Source organism: Dama dama, chromosome 25, assembly GCF_033118175.1.
Source record: "Dama dama isolate Ldn47 chromosome 25, ASM3311817v1, whole genome shotgun sequence".
NCBI classification, from domain to species: Eukaryota; Metazoa; Chordata; class Mammalia; order Artiodactyla; family Cervidae; genus Dama; species Dama dama.
Window position 1 is genome coordinate 71,598,512 of NC_083705.1, and position 23,112 is coordinate 71,621,623.

The 23,112-nt window shown below is 44.6% G+C and overlaps 1 long non-coding RNA gene across 1 annotated transcript in view; it reads right to left on the reverse strand.

Annotated features, from left to right (window-relative positions):
* LOC133046750 (uncharacterized) overlaps positions 1-22,707 on the reverse strand; it is a 31,475-nt gene extending 8,768 nt beyond the window's left edge. The window contains exons 1-2 of the long non-coding RNA XR_009690555.1: positions 22,586-22,707; positions 20,971-22,496 (exon numbers count right to left, since the gene is read on the reverse strand). This is a non-coding gene — a long non-coding RNA (uncharacterized LOC133046750). The remainder of the gene's footprint in view (positions 1-20,970; positions 22,497-22,585) is intronic.
* Positions 22,708-23,112: the final 405 nt, after the last annotated feature.

Genomic DNA, 23,112 nt, shown 5'->3' on the forward strand with positions numbered 1-23,112 from the left:
ATTAAAATTAAAAAGTCAGCTGCTGACTGGAAGAAAATACTTGCAAAGAATGTACTTGACAATAAACAACTTGCATACATAAGATATAAATAACTCAAAAACAATAAACAAACAAATTTTAATTTAATAAACATTGAACATATAGCAAAAAGATTTGTACACACACTGTACCAATAAGACACATGAATGTAAAGACATGAAAAAATGTTCAACATAATTAGTCAATGGAAAAATGCAAATTAGAACAACAGTTAGATATCATTACACACTATTTGATCTTCCCAGGTGACACTAGGGGTAAAGAACCACCTAAAAATGCAGGAGACTCAAGAGATGTGGGTTTGATTCCTCGGTCAAGAAGATCCCCTGGAGGAGGGCATGGCAACCCAATTCTGTAGTCTTGCCTGGAGAATCCCATGGACAGAGGAGCCTCTCAGGCTGCAGTCTACAGAGTCACAAAGAGTTGGACACAACGGAAACAATTAGCACACACTACTTAGAAAAACTAAACTTTAAACAAAAAATCTTTTAATTAATAATACCAAGTGCTGGAGATTTGGAGCAACTGGAACTCTCATACCTGGCTGGTGGCAATGCAGAAAGTTACAACCACTTTGGAAAAGCATTTGGCAACTTCTTATAAAGTTGCACTTACCATATGACCCAATAATCCCATATCTAGGTATTTCCCCAAAGAAAATGAAAACTAAAGTTCACAGCAAAGCTGCATATGAATGCTTACAATGACTTAGTTCATAATCACCAAAACTGGAGATGAGCCAGATGGCCTTTAGCTGGTAAACAGAGAACCAAATTGGGGTGTTGGTTCCATGACTGTGTTTGTAAAAACTAATAGAACTAAACATGAACGAGCGTGGTTTTACTGCATGAAAATCATGCTTCAATAAATGTTATAATTTTAAAAGGTACTTGTGAGTTTTAATTCTCACATCTGACTGTCAATGAGCAAAGAAGCTTCTTGAAAAATGCAGTTACTTCATCTGGCTAGGGACAGAACTCAATAGTTTAAGGTAGGAAGTTTCAAGTGAAAGGGCTGGTTTCCAAGGAAAGGCTGTGACTCTAAAGAGATAGTTCGTGAAGGGTGGAGAAAAGCACTTCTTCTACAGCACAGTCAGAGCGTTAAGTGTTAGTCACTCAGTCCTGCACAACTCTCTGGGACCCCATGGACTCCTCTGTCTGTGGAATTCTCCAGGCAAGAATACTGGAGTGGGTAGCCATTCCCTTCTCCAGGGAATCTTCCTGATCCAGGGGTCGAACCTGGGTCTCCTGCATTGCAGGCAGATTCTTTATCATCTGAGCCACCAGAGGAAGGTACTAAAGATGATGAGATATTTGGGACCATTTGTTTTGAAACCACTGTTAGAGAATCTGGAGTGACATGTAGGAAAAAAAGGTTTCTCAGTGAATTGAGGGACGGAAGTTAATTTAATTGATCCCAAAGCATTTGTCCTGGTTCCTTTTAATAAGAAGCTTAAATCAGTGCAATTCAATGAGTATCGTCAGACTCTAGGCTGGCCCCTAGGAGCCAGCTCCACAGTGAACATTGTTCCTTATAACACAGTGGCCCTCTCTGTTTCCCAGTTAAGTAAAAACACTTTAGAGATTAGCACCCTTTGGAGAGCCTCCCCGTCTGCTATCTGCTCCCAGGAAGCCCACAGAGAAGCTACAGCCCTTAGGAGATGAACAAGCTGGAAATCTACAGAGCACTTTGGACAACTATGTCATGTACCCACTAGCAGGGGTTCAAATTCTTCCCTTGAACTTCTTTAAACTGATTTGAACTATGTTATTTTTCGGTAGCTAAGTTGAGTCTGACTCTTTTCAACCCCATGGACTGCAGCATGCCAGGCTTCCCTGTCCTTTACTATCTCCCTGCTCAAACTCATGTCTGTTGAATCAGTGATGCCATCCAACCATCTCATACTCTTTCACTCCCTTCTCCTCCTGCTCTTAATCTTTCCCAGCATCAGAATCCTTTCCAGTGAGTCAGCTCTTCAAATTAGGTAGCGAAACTATTCGAGCATCAGTTTCAGCATCAGTCTTTCCAATGAGTATTCAAGGTTGATTCCCTTTAGGGTTGACTGGTTTGTGTTCTTGCTGTCCAAGGAACCTAGAGTCTTCTCCAGCACCCATTAGCTTTCTTTATAGTCCAGCTCTAACATCCGTACATGACTACTGGAACGACCATAGCTACATACATTTCTTAAAGCCTACAAGAGTGTATATGGGAAATATTACCTACCAGGATCCTCAGTCCATGGGATTTTCCAGGCAAGAATACTGGAGTGGGTTGCCATTTCCTTCTCCAGGGGATCTTCCCCAACCAGGGATCGAACCCGGGTCTCCCACATTGTAGGCAGACGCTTTACCATCTGAGCTACCAGGGAAGCCCCATATTACCTACAAGGGAGATATAAAGATACCTCAAAATGATGTTGGATTTTTAAGAACCTCGGCAAACGTGAAAGGAAGCTCAGTATAGGCTATTTGTTAAAACAATCTTCCTCACCTTGGTAATCAGACTAAGTACCAGACGTTCATTCAGAACCTCTTTAAAAATAGCACAGATACACTGAAGGCTCAAAAATTAGACCATGGAAATAGAATCATCTGTAGCAGTTAGTAAAACCATCAGGGGTAAAATGTAAAGAAAAACATGTAACATTTAAAATTGAACTTTTTAATAAGGCTAAGATCTCTAAGTCTATAATGAAACTGTCAGTTCTATACACAATTAATGGCTTTTGCCACCCGAAGTCATGAGAAAGTTAAAGCATTTCTTTGTAAAACCAAGTTTGGAAAAGAACCTCTTACTAAAATATTCACAAAACAATATAGCTACATAAAAGTAGAGAACATTAAAGAATACTGAAATCGACATTACAAATGAAAACGGGTCTAACCTACGCGGGTACTGAATTTTAGCAAAGTGAGAAAATTAAATAGGAGAACAGAAACCTTAACAGTAAGTATTCATTATTAACTGGAAACTTGTAAAAGTATGATCATCTCCTTCGCCCCTTTCTTTTTTGTCCTTATTTCCATTTAGATGAACATGAAGCAACCATGGAAGACAATCTAACTGGGTCGCATCTGGAAACTATTCATAAAATATCAAATATCTGTGGATGAGAACAGTGCACATGTCGGAGCAAAGCTGAAAGTCATGCAGGGTTGACCAGAATGGAAAACACAGACCAAGGGAACACTCACATTAAAGTCGAGTTCAACAGCTCTTGGTGATTTTTCCATAGAGAAACTCACTCTCTTGGTTAGTCACTGTATGAACCCTGGAATAAGTGGCATGTTTCATAATTGCCAAAAATGAAAACAACAAATATCTCAACAATGATAAATGGATAAACACATTGTGGTATACCTTTGTACAATGAAACGCAACTCAGCAATAAAAATAAACATGCATGTCAATGGGAACATAGTACTTTTCATATAACCTATTTCATTATTCTCCCATCCCCGCCAGAACATGGAATAATCTCTCCTGGTGAATAATAATAAAAGTAATCATGAAAAAGGACCATGGCTCATATTAATTAAGTGCTTACTGTAAGCTGAACCTTGTTCTAAATACTTAACAAGTACTCAATCGTTTAAACCTCACAACATCTCTATGAAGTGGGCCCTTTGATTAGCCCAATTTTCAGATGAGAAAATCCAATTACAGCAAAATCATTGGTGACTTACCCGGGGTCACACAACCAATAAGTGGCAGAGCCAGGGTTCAATCCCATCTGTATGAGCATCGCCTTAACTCTCGAGTCTAAAACTACCTTCTCTCACAAAAACCTTGGCTGTTCCCGAACTCCCCAAGAAGTTTTCCTTGGCTCCACCAGAATTCATTCTGGAGAAATGCTGCTCTGAGATGCTAAGTCATGTTTAATACACAGATGTCACAGCCTCCAGATTTTCGAACAGAGAAACGTATGCTAATCTGATGTGAGTTGCTTCTGAGTCTGAAATTTTTAAAGTTTATTTTATTACATATCATTTTTATAAATTGTTTACTTCAAGAATGCTAGCTTCCCTTAAAGCATAGCTTACATATCTCCATATGAATATTCCACTGTGCTGAAAATCACCTAATAAATTTGCACTTTGATTGGGATGGAGATGGGAACTGGCTTATAAATTTGCTTCATTCTCATTTTCAAAGAGAATTTTCAATGAAACAGAAAAAGAAATGGCACATGTCCCAAAGCAGCAAATGCACACCATCCCACAGGGCTTGCAGTGGGGCCCAGACTGAGGTGCTGTGCCCGCGGGCCCACGACCCGGTTCCCTGAGGCAAAGAGAGGGATGGACGGGCCACCTCCAGACAGACTCAGCAAAGAGCCTTCCTTCCACTTCTACAGCTGTGTGAGTCAGTTCCCGGAAGGTAGGGTAAGAGAGCTTGCTTAAGCAAGAAAATAACACCACCATTTGAGGATTCTTTTGAAGGTATTGAGTCTTTAGTTCTTACTGAAACATGCTGTTTTACATTAAATGATAACAGTACAGAAACAATGGGTAACTGAAGAATTCTGAAAAAGTTTGCTAGAAAATGGAAAAATTAGGGCACCTTTAAGATCACCTTCCTAGATGCATAGGCAAACAGTTAGAAGAGGCGTTTTCAAAGCCCGACCCCTGATCTGGCAGATGAAACAAGTTAGATTCAGGAAGGTCCACTTCCTTGCAAAATATCAAACAATTTGAATTCTTGAGCAATTCCCATTTGGATATAACTGACATACCCAAACAATACTATTTAGAGGTAAATATACAAATAAATGGGCTTCCCAAATGGCTCAGTGTTAAAGAATCTGCCTGCTATTCAGGAAATGCTGGTTCCATCCCTGTATGTTCCCTGGAGAAGGAAATGGCAGTTTACTCTAGTATTCTTGCCTGGGAAATCCCACAGACAGAGGAACCTGGAGGGTTACAGTCTAGGGGGTTGCAAAGAGCTGGATTCAATGATCAAAAAACAACAACATGCAAATATACAGATGATATACAGGGGGGATATAACACATAAATAAGAATTTGTTCAACTGCAGAAAAGAACTGAAGTCTGGAATCTTGGATCAGCTCAAAGTATAAAGGCTGCTAGTTATCCCAACATGCTAGGATACAGGGAGCTTATGTGGAAAAAATAAAGGGAGCTTCAGATTAAAGTCAGCTGTGTGTGTTTGGATAAATCCCTTCACCCCTAAGGATCAACGCCCTCTATCAAAAGAGCAAAAAAGTAATTCCAGTTCACCCACCTCGCAGTTACAGCAAAGATCAAATGACATCATCTATAGACTTCTTTAAAATGAGAAGTACTGTACAAATGTTAGCTCTTAGTATTGGGATTTTATCAATCAATATATAGGGAGAATGAATCAGAAAGATGGCCTTTCTTGTCAGGGTTAAACCTAAGTGTGGCAATAAGGTCTAACATATTTCCATACGACTATTCCATTGTGCTGAAAATCACCTAATAAACACTCTGACTGGGGTAGAGGTGGGGATTGGCCATGGGGCTTACCAGGTGGTGCAGTGGTAAAGAATCCACCTGCAATGCAGGAGACATGGGTTCAGTCTCTGGGTGGAGAATATCCACTGGAGAAGGGAGTGGCAACTCACTCCGATATTCTTGCATGGAGAATTTTAAGGACAGAAGGAGCCTGGCGGGCTACAGTCCATGGGGTCAAAAAGAATCAGACATGACTGAGCGACTGAGCTGGAGAGAATTTAGCATCATCATTTATGTTCTGGAGAAGGGGCAATGGCAACCCACTCCAGTACTCTTGCTTGGAGAATCCCATGGACAGAGGAGCCTGGTGGGCTGCAGTCCTTGGGGTCGCTGAGAGTCGGACACGACTGAGCGACTTCACTTTCACTTTTCACTTTCATGCATTGGAGAAGGAAATGGCAATCCACTCCAGTGCTCTTGCCGGGAGAATCCCAGGGATGGGGGAGCCTGGTGGGCTGCCGTCTATGGGGTCGCACAGAGTCGGACACGGCTGAAGTGACACAGCAGCAGCATTTATGTTCTCGACCTACCACGTTTGATTACCTTCCGCTCATACCTTCATTTCTACATGTAAAAGGATCTCCCGCTGGTTTAAAAATCATGGGTTCTGTTTTTATTATATATTACTTATTATTATTATACCCTTAAGTAGTTAAAAGCATACTCTTTGTTTATCCCCTACACAAGGCTAAAGTTGAGCAAAGTATCTGCCTCTTCTGTCACAAGAAAAGAGCCCAAAGACACACTCATCTCCCTCCAGATGGCCTGACCCAGCTACTCCTGAGGAACAGGTTGGTATTATCCAAAGTCTGGCCGTAGATCGTTAAGGTTGCAAATATCCTCTCTTATCTCTCTGAGGAAAGTTATCGTGCTCACTTTCAATTTCTGTTCTTTGTGCTGAAATAGCTTTATTTGACCTCCTAGCAGCTGTTCCACTGTTTGTTTGAAATCTGTCCCATAACGTTTTTCAATGAGCTCATCTTTATTCCTTGGAATGGCCCAGTGCCTTAGCTAGTGTTTTTGACTTGGGAAAAGGGCCAGGCGCCTTAGTCCTTAGGCCAGCTTGAGGGACAGGAGAACACTCCTCAGGGCAGAGAACCACTCATAATCTGACCTGATTAAGGCATGCCTGCCCCACAGTACTCCTCCCAGACCCATTGTCTTCAGCTCAGACTTTTTTTTTTGGTTCAGAAAGAGCTACTTTCCGATGGATTTCTCAGTATGTCTTGTAGGTTTGCACTTCACTGATTATTAGTGATGTTGAGCCTATTTTCATATGTGTCTCAGCCATTTACATGTATTCTTGGAGGAATATCTATTAGGATGTTTCGCCCATTTTTAATTGGGTTTTTTGGTTTTATTTTGCTATTAAGTTGTAACAGTTTCTTGTACACTTTGGATATTAATTCCTTATCAGGAATGTGGTTGGCAAATCCTTCCTCCTATTCAGTAGGTTGTCTTTCTCTCTGTTAACAGTTTCCTTTGCTGTGCGGAAGCTTTTTCGTCTGGTGTGGTCCTACTTGTTTATTTTTGCTTCTGTTGCCTTTTGGTGCCATATTCATGAAAACATTGCCCACACCAAATGAAGCTTTTCCTCTGTGCTTTCTTCTAGGATTTTCACAGTTGTAGGTCTTGCATTTAAGTCTTTCATCCATTTTGAGTTAATGTTTGTGCATGATGTAAGGTAGAGGTTTAATTTCATTCTTCGGCAACTGGAGATCCAGTTCTCCTGGATATCCTAAAGGAGATCAACCCTGACTATTCCTTGGCACTTCAACATCAGTGACACAAAGATCTGACTCGTTGGAAAAGACCCTGATGCTGGGAAAGACTGAAGGCGGGAGGAGAAGGGGATGACAGAGGATGAGATGGTTGGATGGCATCACCGACTCAGTGGACATGAACTGGGGACACTCTGGGAGATCTTAAGAGATATGGAGGCCTGGCATGCTGCAGTCTTTGGGGGTCACAAAGAGTTGGACACGACTTGGTGACTGAACAACAGCAAATCCATTTTTCCTGACACTACTTGTTCAAGAGACTGTGTTTCATTTTCTCAGCTGGAATTTCTGTTTTTTAAACCTCTTTCTCTTCTTGTAACTCCTAACATGCATGTCTGAGATGAAGCCCACCATCCATGTTTAGCTAGTAATCTTTTTTCACAATTAATATAAATTAAGAATCTCCAGAAAAATTAGGCAAATAATGATTTTCATAACCAAAAAAAAAAATATATATATATATACACAACCCTGGTGACTTAACAACCATAAATCTAATCTGTAGAACTACTGGGTATTTGTTTAGGCATGGACACACCCACCCACTAAATCGCCAGTAATATATGCTTGAGGACCAAGCGCAGTGGGCACCCCAAGGTGGTACCTCTGTGGATGACCGCCTGCCTCTATGCTTGCTCCCAGGGAAACTGGGGGGTGGAGCTCTGTTACTCAAAGTGAGAACACAAACACTGCAGTCTGCTAGCTTTGAGAAAAGGAGCTTCCACCTATCAAGTTTCTAAATACATAATTGCCATGTTTCTACCAACAACAGTTTTATTTCCATCTTCAAATCTTGTTTTAAAAACACAGGAAGGAATCTAAGGGATCAAAGTGCTGGAACAGCAAAACCTTGCCAAGGAGCACGCCAGGCTTAGAGGTTTTCTACCCTGCACACTCTCCGAGAATTGTGTCTGATTCTGAGGTGGGCTTTTCAGCGTTCCTTAATCTTGGGCAAGCATTAATCACTTCTTGCTCTATTGTTATAATTATTTGTGACATAAACATTATAGCTGTTGCTTAATCAGTAAGTCATATCTGACTCTTTTGTGCACCCATGGACTGTAGCCCTCCTGGCTCCTCTGTCCATGGGATTTGCCAGGCAAGGATATAGGAGTGGGTTGTCATTTCTTCCTCCAGGGGATCGTCCCATCCCAGGGATCAAACCCACGCCTCCTGCATTGGCAGGTAGATTCTTTACCGCTGAGCCACTGGGGAAGCCCAAATATTATAGTAGTGATATTAATGAAGTAACTTCTTTGCAATTCTCTATAGCTATGTGTACAACATAGTTAAAATTCTGTATTTTTTCTTACTATTATACAAAAAAAAAATTTTTTCCCATATAGTACTACTCAGACTTAGCAATTTTTGTTTAACAGTCTATCAAATCAACGCAATATATTTTATTCTCTGTTCCCCTATTTTTGTTTATATTTTGTTTGCACGATTTTAATAGTATTTCAAAGATATCTCTTTACTATTACTTTTCTTCTTGGATTAATATCCAGGTTGGGGGCTTCCCTGGTGGCTCAGTGGTAAAGAATCCACCTGCCAACGCAGGGGACATGGGTTCGATCTGGGAAGATCCCACATGTCGCGGAGCAACCGAGCCCGGGAGCCCACGTGATGCAGCCACAGAAGCCCGCGTGTCCCAGAGCCGCTGCTCCGCAGTAAGAGAAGCCGCTGCAACGAGGAGGCCACGCCCACCGCAGCTGGAGAGCGCCCCCTACCGCCCGTGACTGGAGAAAAGTCCGCAGAGCAACGAAGACCCAGCCCAGCCAAGTACATCTACAGGCCGGTTTTAGTTAAACCACGGTTTCCTTCCATAAAGACTTTACCAATTTACTGCCAGTGACAATGAAGAAGGACTAGGTTCACTAGCATTTCACTAGCCATTACTTATGGATAATTTTTGACAAATTAATGGGGGCAAAATGGTCTGGGAACCACTACTAGGATCTGGAAATATTGACTCCAGTCTACATCAGAAACAGAAAGAGACGTTGCAGAAGAATTTTCTCTAGACTCCAGTTTCTATACCTGCTTCTTAAAAAGTCGACCCAATAGGTCATATCACTGCACCTTGTTCCGACAAAACAGATTCAGGTCAGATGTCTGACTGCCTTCTTGACCTAAGTTAGAACTGGAAGCAGAAACATTTCCCAAGAAAGTTTTAAAATCCTGTGTAACCTAGCCTTTGTAAATGTCAGCTCTGAATAGGATTTCCAGTTCCTTTCCAAAGCCCTTCGCCTCCAGGGAGCGCGTTTCTCTTGTCATGGTAAAACTGAACTCCTTTAAAACATCTGAAGTCTCCTGAGTGTTGTGTCCTTTACAATTTCAAAACGGGAGATGATTTAAAATCAAAACGCGTTCAACAGGGAGATGACCATGAAGCCACCATCTGGAAAGAAAGGTCACCTCCTTGAACACCTGGGTCCAGAGACGCACCCAGAAGGCAGAGAGGCCACAGAAAGGGTGACGGCCTGCATTATAAAGACGACAGACGGTGTCATTCCAATATCATGTCACTTCCCAACGGGAAACACAGGACCGTGGGACTCCACTCGTTCCCAAAACTTTAAGGCTACGTAGATGTAAAAGCTAGCTCTGTTGTACTTTGCTTTACTGCATTTTAAAATCATAGAAATGCGGACATGAGAACCACCTTGTCTTCCTCCCTAGCAGTGAGATCTTTGTGCTTGCCACCCGCCCATCACCATTTTACACAGACTAAAAGCCCGCGGCCTAACCGATTTCCACATCATCAATCTTGGCCAGCCTCGGGAAATGTGCTAAGTGGGATGACGCTCTTACTTACCCTTTCTTTGGCCCCTGCTCCACCCGACCCTCAGACCTGTCATCTTCCACTTTTTTGGTACATGGATATTCATAGCGACTTTGATATCGTTTATATACCCTCCTAATTGTACACATTTAAAGTCTACATCTTAATAAATTTGGGCTTACGCATGCACCTGTGATACCGTCACCACAAACCAATGTACTAAATATACTGCTCATCACCTCCAAAAATTTCCCTGTGTTCTTTGGGTCTTTATTGATAAGAACACTTGAGACCTCTTCTCTTCACATGAAGTTTGATATACTGTTGACTATTAGTGCCATACATACAGCAGATCTCTAGAATTTATTCATCTTCCATAACAGACACTTTATACCTGGTTAAAAAGAAGACCTTCCACTTTTGCTATGACAGCCCGGAAGGGGTGGGTTGGGATGGGCAGTGGGAGGGAGGGTCACAGGATAGAGGACACATGTATACCTCTGGCTGATTTATGTTGATGTGTGGCGAAGCCAACACAACATTGTAAAGCGGTTATCCTCCAATTAAAGATAAATGAATACAAAGATTTTTTTTTAATTAAAAAAAAAACTTTGACTCGTTGTTTTTCAATTGCTAAGTTGTGTCCGACTCTTTGCAACCCTTATAGACTGCAGCACACCAGGCTGCCCTGTCCTTCACTATCTCCCAGAGTTTGCTCAAACACATGCCCATTGGGTCAGTGAGGCTATCTAGCCATCTCATCCTCTGCCACCCTTTTCTTCTTTTGCCTCCAATTTGTAAGATGGAGAGAATAAAATCCCTACTTCTTGGGCTGTTTCCAAAGTTAAATTATTTAAATAAACTAGTAAACAGTATGGTGTCCAGTATAAGTCTCATTGTCTATGCACATTGTCTATTTTTATTATTACTATTATTGAATTTCTGGCATTTCTGCCAGAGAGATCTTCAGATCTTGGGCCATCTTTAGAAATTTCAAACCATATTACATAAAATTTCCTACTCTGCTCCATTAACATGAAGTGGCAAGAAAATTACATGTCACAGTTAATCAAGAGTTATTAAGAAAATAGTTCTTTCTAGGATGGAAAGAAATTGCCATGTTAACAACAGTGGCCACAAAATGCCAGCCTATCCATATAACTCATTGTCTGTCTGAACCAGGATATTTCTGAGCGAAAGGAAGCATGAGTGATGATGACTAATGAAAGCCTTGGGACAGCAGGTGCCATTGAGGGCTGACGTGAGCCAAGCAGACGGATGGTTCCTGGAGGGGTCAGCTGACCCTTCTCCCAGGTTCCCTCCCAGCATCTCCCAGGACAGACCTTCACCAGAAATACAGTCGAACCACCCATCATCTCCTGAACATCCCCACTGCCTTTCCTGAGAGATGGCTTCAGAACTTTCTCTGTTTGGGAGGTCTCTCTGCAAAGCCTATCAAAATCCTACCCAGGGGGTTTCCCTGCTGGTACAGTGGATAGACATCTGCCTGCCAATGCAAGGGACAGGGGTTCGATCTCTGGTCCAGGAGGATTCCACATGCCGTGGAGCAACGAAGCCCATGGGCCGCAACTACTGAGTCCACATGCTACAATTACTGAAGCCGTGTGCCTAGAGCCCGCACTTCATTGCAAGGTAAGCACCGCCGTGGAAGCCCATGCACCACAGCCAAGAGCGGCCCCTGCTTGCACAGTGAGAGAAAGCCATGCACAGCAATGAAGACCCAGCACAACTGTAAATAAATAATTTTTTAAAATAATTCTACCTGGTACCCATTGCTGTCTGTGTCGCTCGGTTGCACCCAACTCTTTGCGACCCCTTGGACTGTAGCCCGCCAGGCTCCTCTGTCCATGGGGTTCTCCAGACAAGAATACTGCAGTGAGTTGCCATGCCGTTCTCCCAGGGATCTTCCCAACCCAGGGATCGAACCCAGTCGCCCACTTTACAGGCAGACTCTTTACCGTCTGAGCCGCCATAAACATCCCTTTATGAGGAGATGGCCACATACCTTCATTCAAACGAGCTCCCAGCTCTGGCTGTCCCCAGAAGTCCTCTCCTCTCATGGAATTTCTATACTCTTTGTTTTTTTATTTCTTTTACTTATTGTCTCTGAACCTATCAACTCGTTCACATCTGTGTAAGTTTCCAAAACCATGGTCTGTGTCTTACGTAACTGTAAGAGAAGAGGGTCACTTTGTGGCAGGTTGCAAACAATGAATACTTGACAAATGAATTAAATCAAGCACCTCTTGTTTGAAACAACAGCAAACATGAATTTGACTTTTCTTTTCTAATGTCCTTGAATACACCACATATTCGATCACATTGATGTTCTTTACTTTCCAACAAAAAACCTCTAGCAGAAACCTCCCGAAGCTCTGGGAAGTGTCTGTTGTTCTGAGGATAACTGACATTTGGACAGAAGAAAGTGGTTTCTGGAAGAGAGATGGTCCAGTGTGGTCTGGTGTGATGCACTCCAACTGAGTCAGGGGTTTTACACAATTAACAAGCTGTTTAATTTCAAAATGATTCCAAGAAGACGTGGGGTGGGGAGACCATAGCAAAGGTATCTTCAGATTTCTGCAGATAATGTGTACTTGCTACAGAGAGGAAAAAGAGATGAGGCAGACCACTGTAACTTTGGAGGCAAAATCCAAGTACATGAGATGCTGCTGGCCCGGAGTGCTCCAAATTCTCAGAGGAGACTGCCTAGAATGATTGATGGCGCTGTCTGAGATGAGTGAATGTGGAAAATTCACTTCGGATTTTATGCAGTTAGTCTCCCAGAGAACACCAATCGCATTCCTCATCTCGAGTGCCATGTCATTCCCGGCATCCATCAAGTGAGTAATCTAGTTCTCCAGCGAGAAGATGAGCCGGGGTTGACATAGCACTTTATGGCTTAAAGCTTCTAGGAGTTCATGAGGTCCTTTCTAAGCTGAATCACAAAGTCCCTGGGTCAAAACACTTGCAGAAATCAAAACTGGCAAGAATGACTGCATCACAACAGCCGACAGAGAATGCCACACGCCAGGGTCAAAGAGGCAACCTTCCCCCAGAACACAGCCATCTTTCTTTTACTGTAATCAGAAAGGAATCTGACTGCAGTGCAGAGTTGAAGGGGTGGACAAAACAGCATGACGCAGCCTCATGAGTCCCCTAAGTTGTACTACACGGAGATGGGTTCACTGGAGGATTTTAAAAATTCTCAAGCAAGGCCGTCATGCTAAACAGTGGTGATTTGAACATAACAAAAGCCATCCATCACTTCTGGGGAAGCAAGGTCATTTTTATTGCTGGGGAAGGAAGTAGATCTTTGTCCTGTTGCCTCTCAGGCATCTTTGAGCGGCCTTGGTTGTGTAAATATCCGATAAGGAAGAATTGATTCTACAAGGGAAAGGTTATGGATGAACTACCGTCTTTTATTATAGATTCAATATGTATTGCCTCACTCTGTGGGAGGCAAAGCTATTCATTCAGGAATCAGTGAACTACTTTGCATAAAAAATTCTAGGGTTTATTGGTAAGGAGGGGACTGACACCCAAGTTCTGCGCAAATTTGACATTAACAAGCAGAGTGAATGTGACAAGTTCCAAACAGGAAAAACAGCAAGTCCCTGAGATGAAACTGCCTTGAGCAGGAGCGAGCTGAGCTGGGGGCCCAGGTGGACTCATGCTAAAATCAGCCTCAGACTGACGTTTGGTAGCATCCTCACATCGCTATGGTATCATTGAATGGGGACCAAAGCAGACAATGGCTTCATCAGGTATTTAAGAATATGCAGCATGGATCAGGCCCTGTGCCACCCACGGGAGATGCAACTGCAAGTAATACAACCCTCCCCGAGTAGGCAGAGAACGACATGGAGATAAATATCTGTAATACGATTTGCATGCATGCATGCTAAGTTGCTTCAGCCATGTCAACTCTTCGCAACTCTATGGACTGTAGCCCGCCAGGCTCCTCTGTCCATGGGATTCTCTAGGCATGCATACTGGAGTGGGTTGCCATATCCTCCTCCTCCAGAGGCTCTTCCCGACACACGGGTGGAACCCTCGTCTCCTGTGGCTCCTGCATTGCAGCAGGTTCCTTACCACTCGCGCCACCTGGGAAAGTCCCAAGTGCAATAGCTAAGAGAATCTGAGTCTTCCCAGGTGGCTCAGTGGTAAAGAACCGGGAAGATTCCCTAGAGAAGGACATGGCAACCCACTCCAGTACTCTTGCCTGGGAAATTCTAAGGACAGAGGAACTTGGCGGGCTACAGTCCATGGGGTTGCAGAGCGTCCGACACGACTGAGGGACTAAACAACAACAGTGAGAATCTGAGATCCCCAGTGGGATCCATAATGACACTGAGAATTTCCTATGGTGTTTTGAAAGATTAAGTGTGTTTCTCTACATGACTTCAACTGGTAAAACACACAATACCGTAAGACAGCAGAAGATGAGGCAGGCCCAGGCTTGGGACGCACTCTTGTTCACCACGGAGGCTCCAGGGCCATGCCAGTCGGGATGTGATCCAGGAGAAACGGAGATGATCACAAAGGGACCACCCTCTATGGAAACTTTTGAAGCTCAGGTTTCCCGTCCTCTGTGGAAACTGGGAGACTTCTTGTCTCTCACGGCAGCCCTGCCAGTCCCGCCAGCCAGCACTGCAAGACCTTCGCTGCCCTGTGTCTCTGGCTTCCCGTGTGGGCACACAGTTTGCTTACAAAGACCTCGAGCAATGGCACCGTCCGGACACCGCGTCCTCCGCCCTCTCCCCTGCGCTGGCCCCTGATGCTGGCTGTGTTATCACACCATCGGTGAAGGTGGCAGGCTCCCACGCCCACTGACACAGGCACCCCATCCTCAGTCATGTCCGGCCCTTACTCGTGGGTTAGTATTCTTTTTACTTTGCCAAACACAAGCGGTGGCAAAAATTAAAGTGGGAAGTGAGAAAGCCTTAGTCTTTCAGTTGTGTCTGACTCGTTGTGATCCCACGGACTGTAACCCATCAGGCTCCTCTGTCCATGGGATTCTCCAGGCAAGAATCCTGGAGTGGGTTGCCATTCCCTTCTCCAGGGGATCTTCCCCACCCAGGTATCATACCTGGGTCTCCCGCATTGCTGGCACGTTCTTTACAGTCCGAGCCACCAAATTATTTTTATTTTGACAAGCAGTGATAAAAATTACATTAAACCATGAGCTAAAGAAAACCCACACTGATTCTTTCTGTGATTAAAAAAAATGATTTTTTTTTTTTTAAATTCCAAGTAGTGCACTGTTCGAAGGAAATTTCAGTGTCTCTGCACTACTGTTGCCCCAGGCATAAGCTCCCCTGAGTCCATGCCTTTTCCAAGACCAAGAATCAGCCAGAGAAGGCCTGGAAGGTCCAACAAGGCGGTCCGAGTCACAGAGTGGTGTGGTTGTCTCAGGGATCACTCACAGGCTGGCACCTCCCGGGGGGCCCTCTCTGGATGATGGTGCCACCTGTGTGCCACCCTCATTTCCCATCACAGCCCTCCCGGTCCGCACACTCCCTGCCCCTCTCTGCTCCCCCGCCTCCTCTCTGGGTTACCCGTTTCCTCTCTAGATCCCTGAGCCTCTGTCCACTTCAGCCCCTCCTCGTGATGTACCAGAAAACACAAAGAAACAGCAGAAGGCGAAATACAGCCATCGTAATTTCACGTATCTTCTTCTCAATAGGGTTTGCAAATCTATTGTTTATCTAAATATTTCAAATTTCGTTTCACAGCGATAACAGCTCATGAGTATCACCTCCGCAGACTCACATTGGTGCTTGATGAGTTTCTGCCGGCGGTGACACTGCCAATGTTTATCCACGCCGATGTATATAGCCCAGAGAATCTGTTCCCTCTCTCTTAGAAATGTCTCTCTTTCAGAAAATCTACTTAATAAGCTTCTTAAGACTGGGTTAAACTAATATCAATAAATAAATTTTAGTAAAATTTCGACGCGGCAGATGATTTCTGAAAAGAAGAGATTCCCTGCAAGAGGCAGTGTAGGGTCTGTTCTCATTAGCATCCAACGAACTGGGCGAGTGGAGTATCACTTATGTCCAAAGGGTCACTGGAGCCTTGTTTTTACTTTTTCATGAATCCAAATCGGCCGGAGAAGGTTAATTTACTTTAGAATAATTTTGGCTTTAAATTATTCAGTGATCATTTCCAACTCCGCAGGCCTGAGGGGGAAGTGCGCCTTTAATAGGTTTGTTTACTGGTAACATAGAAGGCAGATGGTCTCCTGCAATTTCTGTTACAAAGTTCGTGGAGCTCAGGAGGAAGAGGTGAGTTATAATTTAACCACCTTTAGATGAAAAGCAAACAGGGAGGCTTAAAGGGCAAGGTCTTGGTTTAGCCTCCACTGTGTCACAGGGTGCAGAGACTGGAGCCCCGCCCCCACCCCCCTCCCCCACCCCCTTCCATCCCCCTCCATCCCCCTCCATCCCCCTCCATCCCCCTCCATCCCCACCATCCCCCACCCCTGCCCACGGCTGCCTAAAAGCACGTGGAGACGGCAGGGCACAGCGGGGTGAAGCTCCCGGCCCCTCAGCTCCCCCGGGGATCCTGCCAAACCCACCACGAAATGCTGTGCTTTGCTTTGCTTGATCATTCGGGGAAGAGCAGGCACAGGTGATTGAGGGAAGGTTCTTGTAGGTTAGAAAGCTGACTCGACTTCCTGAGAAGCTAACACCGGAAGCACTGCTTTCCAGGAGGGCTGGGAGCCCCGCGGAAAGGATGCAGGTTCGTGGGTCCCCGGCCGGGCCCGGCCCTGTCCTCCTCTCCACCCGTCCACCCATCCACCCGTCCACCCGTCCACCTGTCCACCCGTCCACCCCACTCTGTCCTCTGTGGCGGCTTCCTACCTGGGGACACGGGCATCCTCTTCTGCTCCTTGAGCGGTGCCCGTCCACGGGAAACACTCAGGGGGGGCCCGGGGCACCAAACCATGGAGAATCCCTCCCAGGACAAAAGCGGGCCACCGCTGGAGTGGGGAAAAGTCCCAGAAAGAGAGTGTGGATGGTTGCTTAACGCTGTGAGTGGGACGTGGGTCACTAACGTGTGCCGCTGAAAGTGATTGCAGCGGTAATCACATGTGTGTTACATACACAATGTGCATATTAATACTATGTGTGCAATAAAAGTGTATACCTAACATACATAAGATATACATTGTTATGAAATTAGACAATAAATTACACATGATACATATGTTACAGGACCAAATTATATATGTGTATGCATGCTCAGTCAAGTTGCACTTTGCAGCCGCATGAACTGCAGCCCACCAGGCTCCTCTGTCCGCGGGATTTTCTAGGCAAGAACACTGCAATGCGTTGCCATTTCCTTCTCCAGGGGACCTTTCCCCCACCAGGGATCGAACCTGCATCTCTTTTGCCTCTTGCTTTGGCAGACAGATTCTTTACCACTTTGCCACCATAACATAATATAAATTCAACAAACAACAAAATTATAGTATGTAAATTATATGTACACTGTGTAATTACATATAACATTTATCATATAGTGTACATGATATATAATATATATAAACATAATTTAAAAGTTTTTTAAGTAGACCACAGCAATACAACGCTCTGTTGAGCAAAATGAGAAAACTTAAAAGAGTTAAAAAATTAAAACTCCCAGAAATGAGTTGCTCCCTTCTGAGAAAGGTAGGCGCCATTTTAGAGAATAATCAAGCATTCTACTTGCACATTGAAAAGAGAATAAATGAGACATTAAATTAACAGCAATTAAAAAAAAAAGATAGTTTTCTAACAAGGTTTTGTTCCCCTGAGAACCATAGGAGACGTCAGCATTCCTTAAGATGACAAATCATTTTTCCCTTAATTAGCATCTCTGCAAACTGCCCCAAACAGATGGCTATAAAGCCAGCTGCAATAGTATTTTTTTTGTAAAAACAAATAAAGGGAAGAAAATCAACAGCAGCAAGCCTAGAGTGTATTAAACTGCCTTGAATTCTATTTCCAGTTCAATTGATAATTTATTCTCTAATCCCAATATAATCACACAACTCAGCATTGGAAAGGAACATCATCAGTAAACAGGCTTACTGGCATCTGAGGCTCACTGCATTCAGTTGCGAATCCTCAGTTTTGAAAGCAGTCATGGCAATGCTCAATCTTTTGCTTCCTGACTTTTTACCATGATCCTCCAGAAATAGACCCAAGACATTTCTTCCTAAATATGCATGTAGCATCCTCTGGGGTCTCCCTGGTGGCTCAGATGGTAAGCAATCTGCCAGCAGTGCAGGCGACCTCTGTTTGATCCCTGATCAGGAAGATCCTCTGAAGAAGGGGAAGGCTACTCACTCCAGTATTCTTGCCTGGAGAATTCAGTGGACAGAGGAGCCTGGTGGGCTGCAGTCCATGGGGTCTCAAAAGAGTTGGACATAACTTGGCGACTAAACAACAACAACAATATATTACACATTATTAACTGTATGATATTGCTATTTGTTTTATTATATTATATCTGAATATATTTATTTTCAGTTGTATTTCAATGCAAATTTCTCATGCACTTACTATTTCAAAAATGTCTGCTGAGATATTTGATTATTGCTTTGCCTCAGTCATAAATGATGGGGTTATTCATCTCATACCTCCTTCAAAGTGTGAATTTATGGCTTTGCTCAGCTCTGTTCTAGGTCATTCTCTGTATTTGAGGGGAAAGCACTTAGCTGTCCTCAGTGTGCGCAGCATGAAGCAGCTTCATCTGTGTTCTCTGGGTGCCTTCCCTGGTGCCTTTGCCCAGGGTCCCCTGCGAAGCTGCCCACCCCCTTTCTCATATCATCAAGGCTGTCTGATGGGTTGACCCTCCACTGGAGGGAAATACATCCATTTAATTTACCTCATAATGAAAGCACCATGATTTAGGCTTCTGCTCAGTGCTCAGATGTGTCTGGCTCTTTGCAACACTCTGGTTTGTAGCCCACCAAGCTCCTCTGTCCATAGCATTCTCCAGGCAAGAATACTGGAGTGGGTTGTCATTTCCTTCTCCAGGGGATCTTCCTGACCCAGGGGTCAAACCTGTGTGTCTTCTGTATCTCTTGCATTGTGGGCAGATTCTTTACCCTGAGCCATCTAGGCTTCTGAAATGCAAGCCTTTGAATGTCTTTCAGTTAACAACTCAAAAGTTGAGTCACTAAATTAGCCACCATCCAACTCCTGAGAAGCTGTGTCAGACTTTATTTTCTGGGCTCCAAGATCACTGCAGATGGTGAATGCAGCCATGAAATTAAGACTCTTGCTTGTTCCTTGGGAGGAAAGCTATGACAAACCTAGACAGCATGTTAAAAAGCAGAGACATTACTTTGCCAACAAAGGTCTGTCTAGTCAAGGCTATGGTTTTTCCAGTAGTCATGCATGGATGTGAGAGTTAGACTATAAAGAAAGCTGAGCAGCAAAGAATTGATGCTTTCGAACTGTGGTGTTGGAGAAGACTCTTGAAAGTCCCCTGGACTGCAAGGAGATCAAACCAGTCAATCCTAACGGAAATCAATCCTGAATATTCATTAGGACTGATGCTGGAACTGAAGCTCCAATACTTTGGCCACCTGGTGCAAAAAACTCATTAAGAAAGTAAAAGTCGCTCAGTCGTGTCCAACTCTTTGTGACCCCATGGACTATGCAGTCCATGGAATTCTCCAGGCCAGAATACTGGAGCGGGTAGTTGTTAAAAGACCCTAACACTGGGAAAGATTGAAGGCAGGAGGAGAAGGGGCTGACAGAGGATGAGATGGTTGGATGGCACCACCGACTTGATGGACATGAGTTTGAGCAAAGTCTTCAGAGCTCATTATTTATTTATTTGTTCATTCATTCCATCAACAACTTTATGGAAAGTATAATCAAAACAGGAAAATTTCAGTGCACGAAAAATTAAAACAGAGTCCTCAGGAAGCTTGAAGAACCAGCTTAGAAATGTATTTTGACTCTAGAATAGAAGCTGGCCAGGAAGGACCTTGGAAGTAGGAGGCAGCATGTGCAGAAGGGGGAGGGAACAAGAACGCGTTTGTGGGCGGTTTGTGGGCTGAGATCAGACCGAGAGGGACACGGAGGGGGACCAGGACTGGCTCCCCTGGCCCGTGACCTGTGCTGCACACAGGCCTGGTGCTTAGAAGGACTGCATACTTGGTGTGATGCTCTGCTGTCATTGTCTTTACAGTTTTTATTTTTAATAAGTGTCCCTGCATCTTAATTTTGCATCAGGCATTGCAAATTATATAGCTGGTCCTGAAGAGAAGTAAATCAGGAGAAGCTGAGAGAGGGTGAGAGGCGGATACATGGATGGCTTTCCACACTGGGGGCTTTGATAATAGAGTCAGTGGGGGCCTTTAAAAGCCTCCCCTTCACAGTCACTCCTGCCAGCCTCCTGTTCACTGGGATGAATCATATCTGGGCCCAGTTCCCTCCCCACCCACCTGGACCAGAGGTTTCATTGCCAAGACTGCTCAAAGCCAACACGTTAACCCTCTGCTCACAGACCCCGCTGGGCCCGGTCCATCCTCGCAGCATCTCTACCACAGCGAGCACTGATGGGAAAGATGCATAGAGATGGAGACCGGGATCACAGGGAAATCATGCTTTCCCATCTTAAGCAGCACCATTCCTTTCGCTTGTCCTGCACGCTTCCCTCTCCATTACCTGCTACAACCCATCGGCCGTCACTATATTCCACATGCAGCGCCACCCTTGGACTTATTCCCTGCCTGCTTCATTCTGATGGACCTTCTGTTACTTCTCTCTCCAACCACATCCTCATCCCTGGTCAGGAGGAAGAGAACCCCAGGGTGTGGGGACAACCCTGTCTGCACTCACCATGGCGTCTTCACGTGACCACAGACCTGTTCGCAGACCTTCTTTCCTCTGCACTCAGTCTCTTCCTCTCTTCTGGAATCTTTGCATAAACCATTAAAAAAGCTCAGTTCAGTTCAGTCACTCAGTCAGGTTTGACTCTTTGCGACCCCATGGACTGCAGCAGGCCAGGCTTCCCTGTCCATCGCCAACTCCCGGAGCTTTACTCAAACCCATGTCCATTGAGTCGGTGATGCCATCCAACCATCTCATCCTCTGTCGTCCCCTTCTCTCTGAATAAATAAATGCATATGCAAATGCCCCCTCTTCCCTGCCAACCCCTTCAGGCTTTTCTTCTTGAGCTGTTGGGCCTTCACCATCCCAAACGCATGTCCGTGTCCAGCCTGTGCTGCTCCCCTCATGGGGTGTCTTCCTCCCCTGCTGCTTGACTTGGCTTTTTGTCCTGGTTCTTTCTCTCCATCACAGCTCAGGGATCACCTGTAGACAACTCACAGGTTTGCAGGATTCAAATCCAGTTCTGTCTGATTTCAAAGCAAGAGAGGAGATACCCAGATATGGAAGTGGTCACTAAACACGGTCCCGCTGACCTCCTTTTTCACCTGCTACAGCCTTATCTTCAATCTGGCAGACTGTGTTGTCCTCCAGAGAATATTCATCCCCTTCCCCTCTCCGTGACTTTGGATCTGCACACACGAGTCACTTTGGTTGATGGAATATAAACAGACTGATGCAAGTGGCTGCTTCAGATGCCACCTCATCCTTGGCTCAGCTCCTGCCATCACTCACCTGTCCCCAGTGACCTCTGGTCCAGGATGAGAAGACACCTGGAGGAGACGTGAGCCCAACAGACTGCAGCAGGCTAGTGTGCTGCAGCCCGCCCGACGCCACCCAACCCACGTGTCCTCAAGCAAGAGGAAGTCTTTGCTCTTAGAAGCCACTGATGTTTGGGTTTGTTTGATACACAGCATTATCACAGCAAAGCTGACTATTACACTCTCCCATGTGTTGATGTTCAGTTCAGTTCAGTCACTCAGCTGTGTCTGACTCTTTGTGACCCCATGAACTGCAGCATGCCAGGCCTCCCTGTCCATCACCAACTCCCAGAGTTTACCCAAACTCATGTCCACTGAGTCAGTGATGCCATCCAACCATCTCATCCTCTGTCGTCCCCTTCTCCTCCTGCCTTCAATCTTTCCCAGCATCAGGGTCTTTTCAAATGAGTCAGCTCTTCACATCAGGTGGCCAAAGTATTGGAGTTTCAGCTTCAATATCAGTCCTTCCAATGAACACCCAGGACTGATCTCCCTTAGGACAGATTTGTTTGATCTCCTTGCAGTCCAAGGGACTCTAAAGAGTCTTCTCCAACACCACAGTTCAAAAGCATCAAGTCTTCGGCACTCAGCTTTCTTTATAGTCCAACTCTCACATCCATACATGACCACTGGAAAAACCATAGCCTTGACTAGACGGACCTTTGTTGACAAAGGGTGTTGATGTTACCAGTAGGAAATGACATATATCCACAGAGCCTGTAGAAAGAAAGAGAAAGAGAAAATGCTAAGACTTTAGACGACCCACAGACAAGATGAAGCCAGCTTTTAGTGAAAGTTGTGCTTACAACGGAAGCTCCTGAATCTGTATTCTGAAAAACACACCAATAACTGGCTGGCCCACACATCCCCCCTGAAGACTATCAGAAGGACCCTTTTCCCCTTGACCGTGTGTCTGCACAGAGACGGCTCTCCGGGAGAGGGCGGCTCCTCACTCACTCCACCCCAGGGTGGGGCCCGAATGGCTCTGTCACTGGTGGATTTGAGAGAAGGGACAGGACAGAGCCGTGAAGCCGCTTTTCTCTGCTTTGTCCACACAGACCATGCAGTCTGGTCTGTTCTCTACCGCCCTGTAAGGGGCTTTCCGCTAGGAAGGACTTAGCAGATGAGTGGGTAAGTCGAACTGAGGGGTGTGGGAGCAAGTCCACTTTATCAAAGTCATAATCACATTTTAGGTCAAAAAAAAAAAAAAGAGTTATTGGTAACAAGGTTTTATCCCCAGGGGCTTGACTACATTATTTCTCATCTGGTTCCTAGTTCAGGCAGGAAAGGAAAGGAAGTTAATCTCCTAAGACTCAAACTAAAATAATTTACT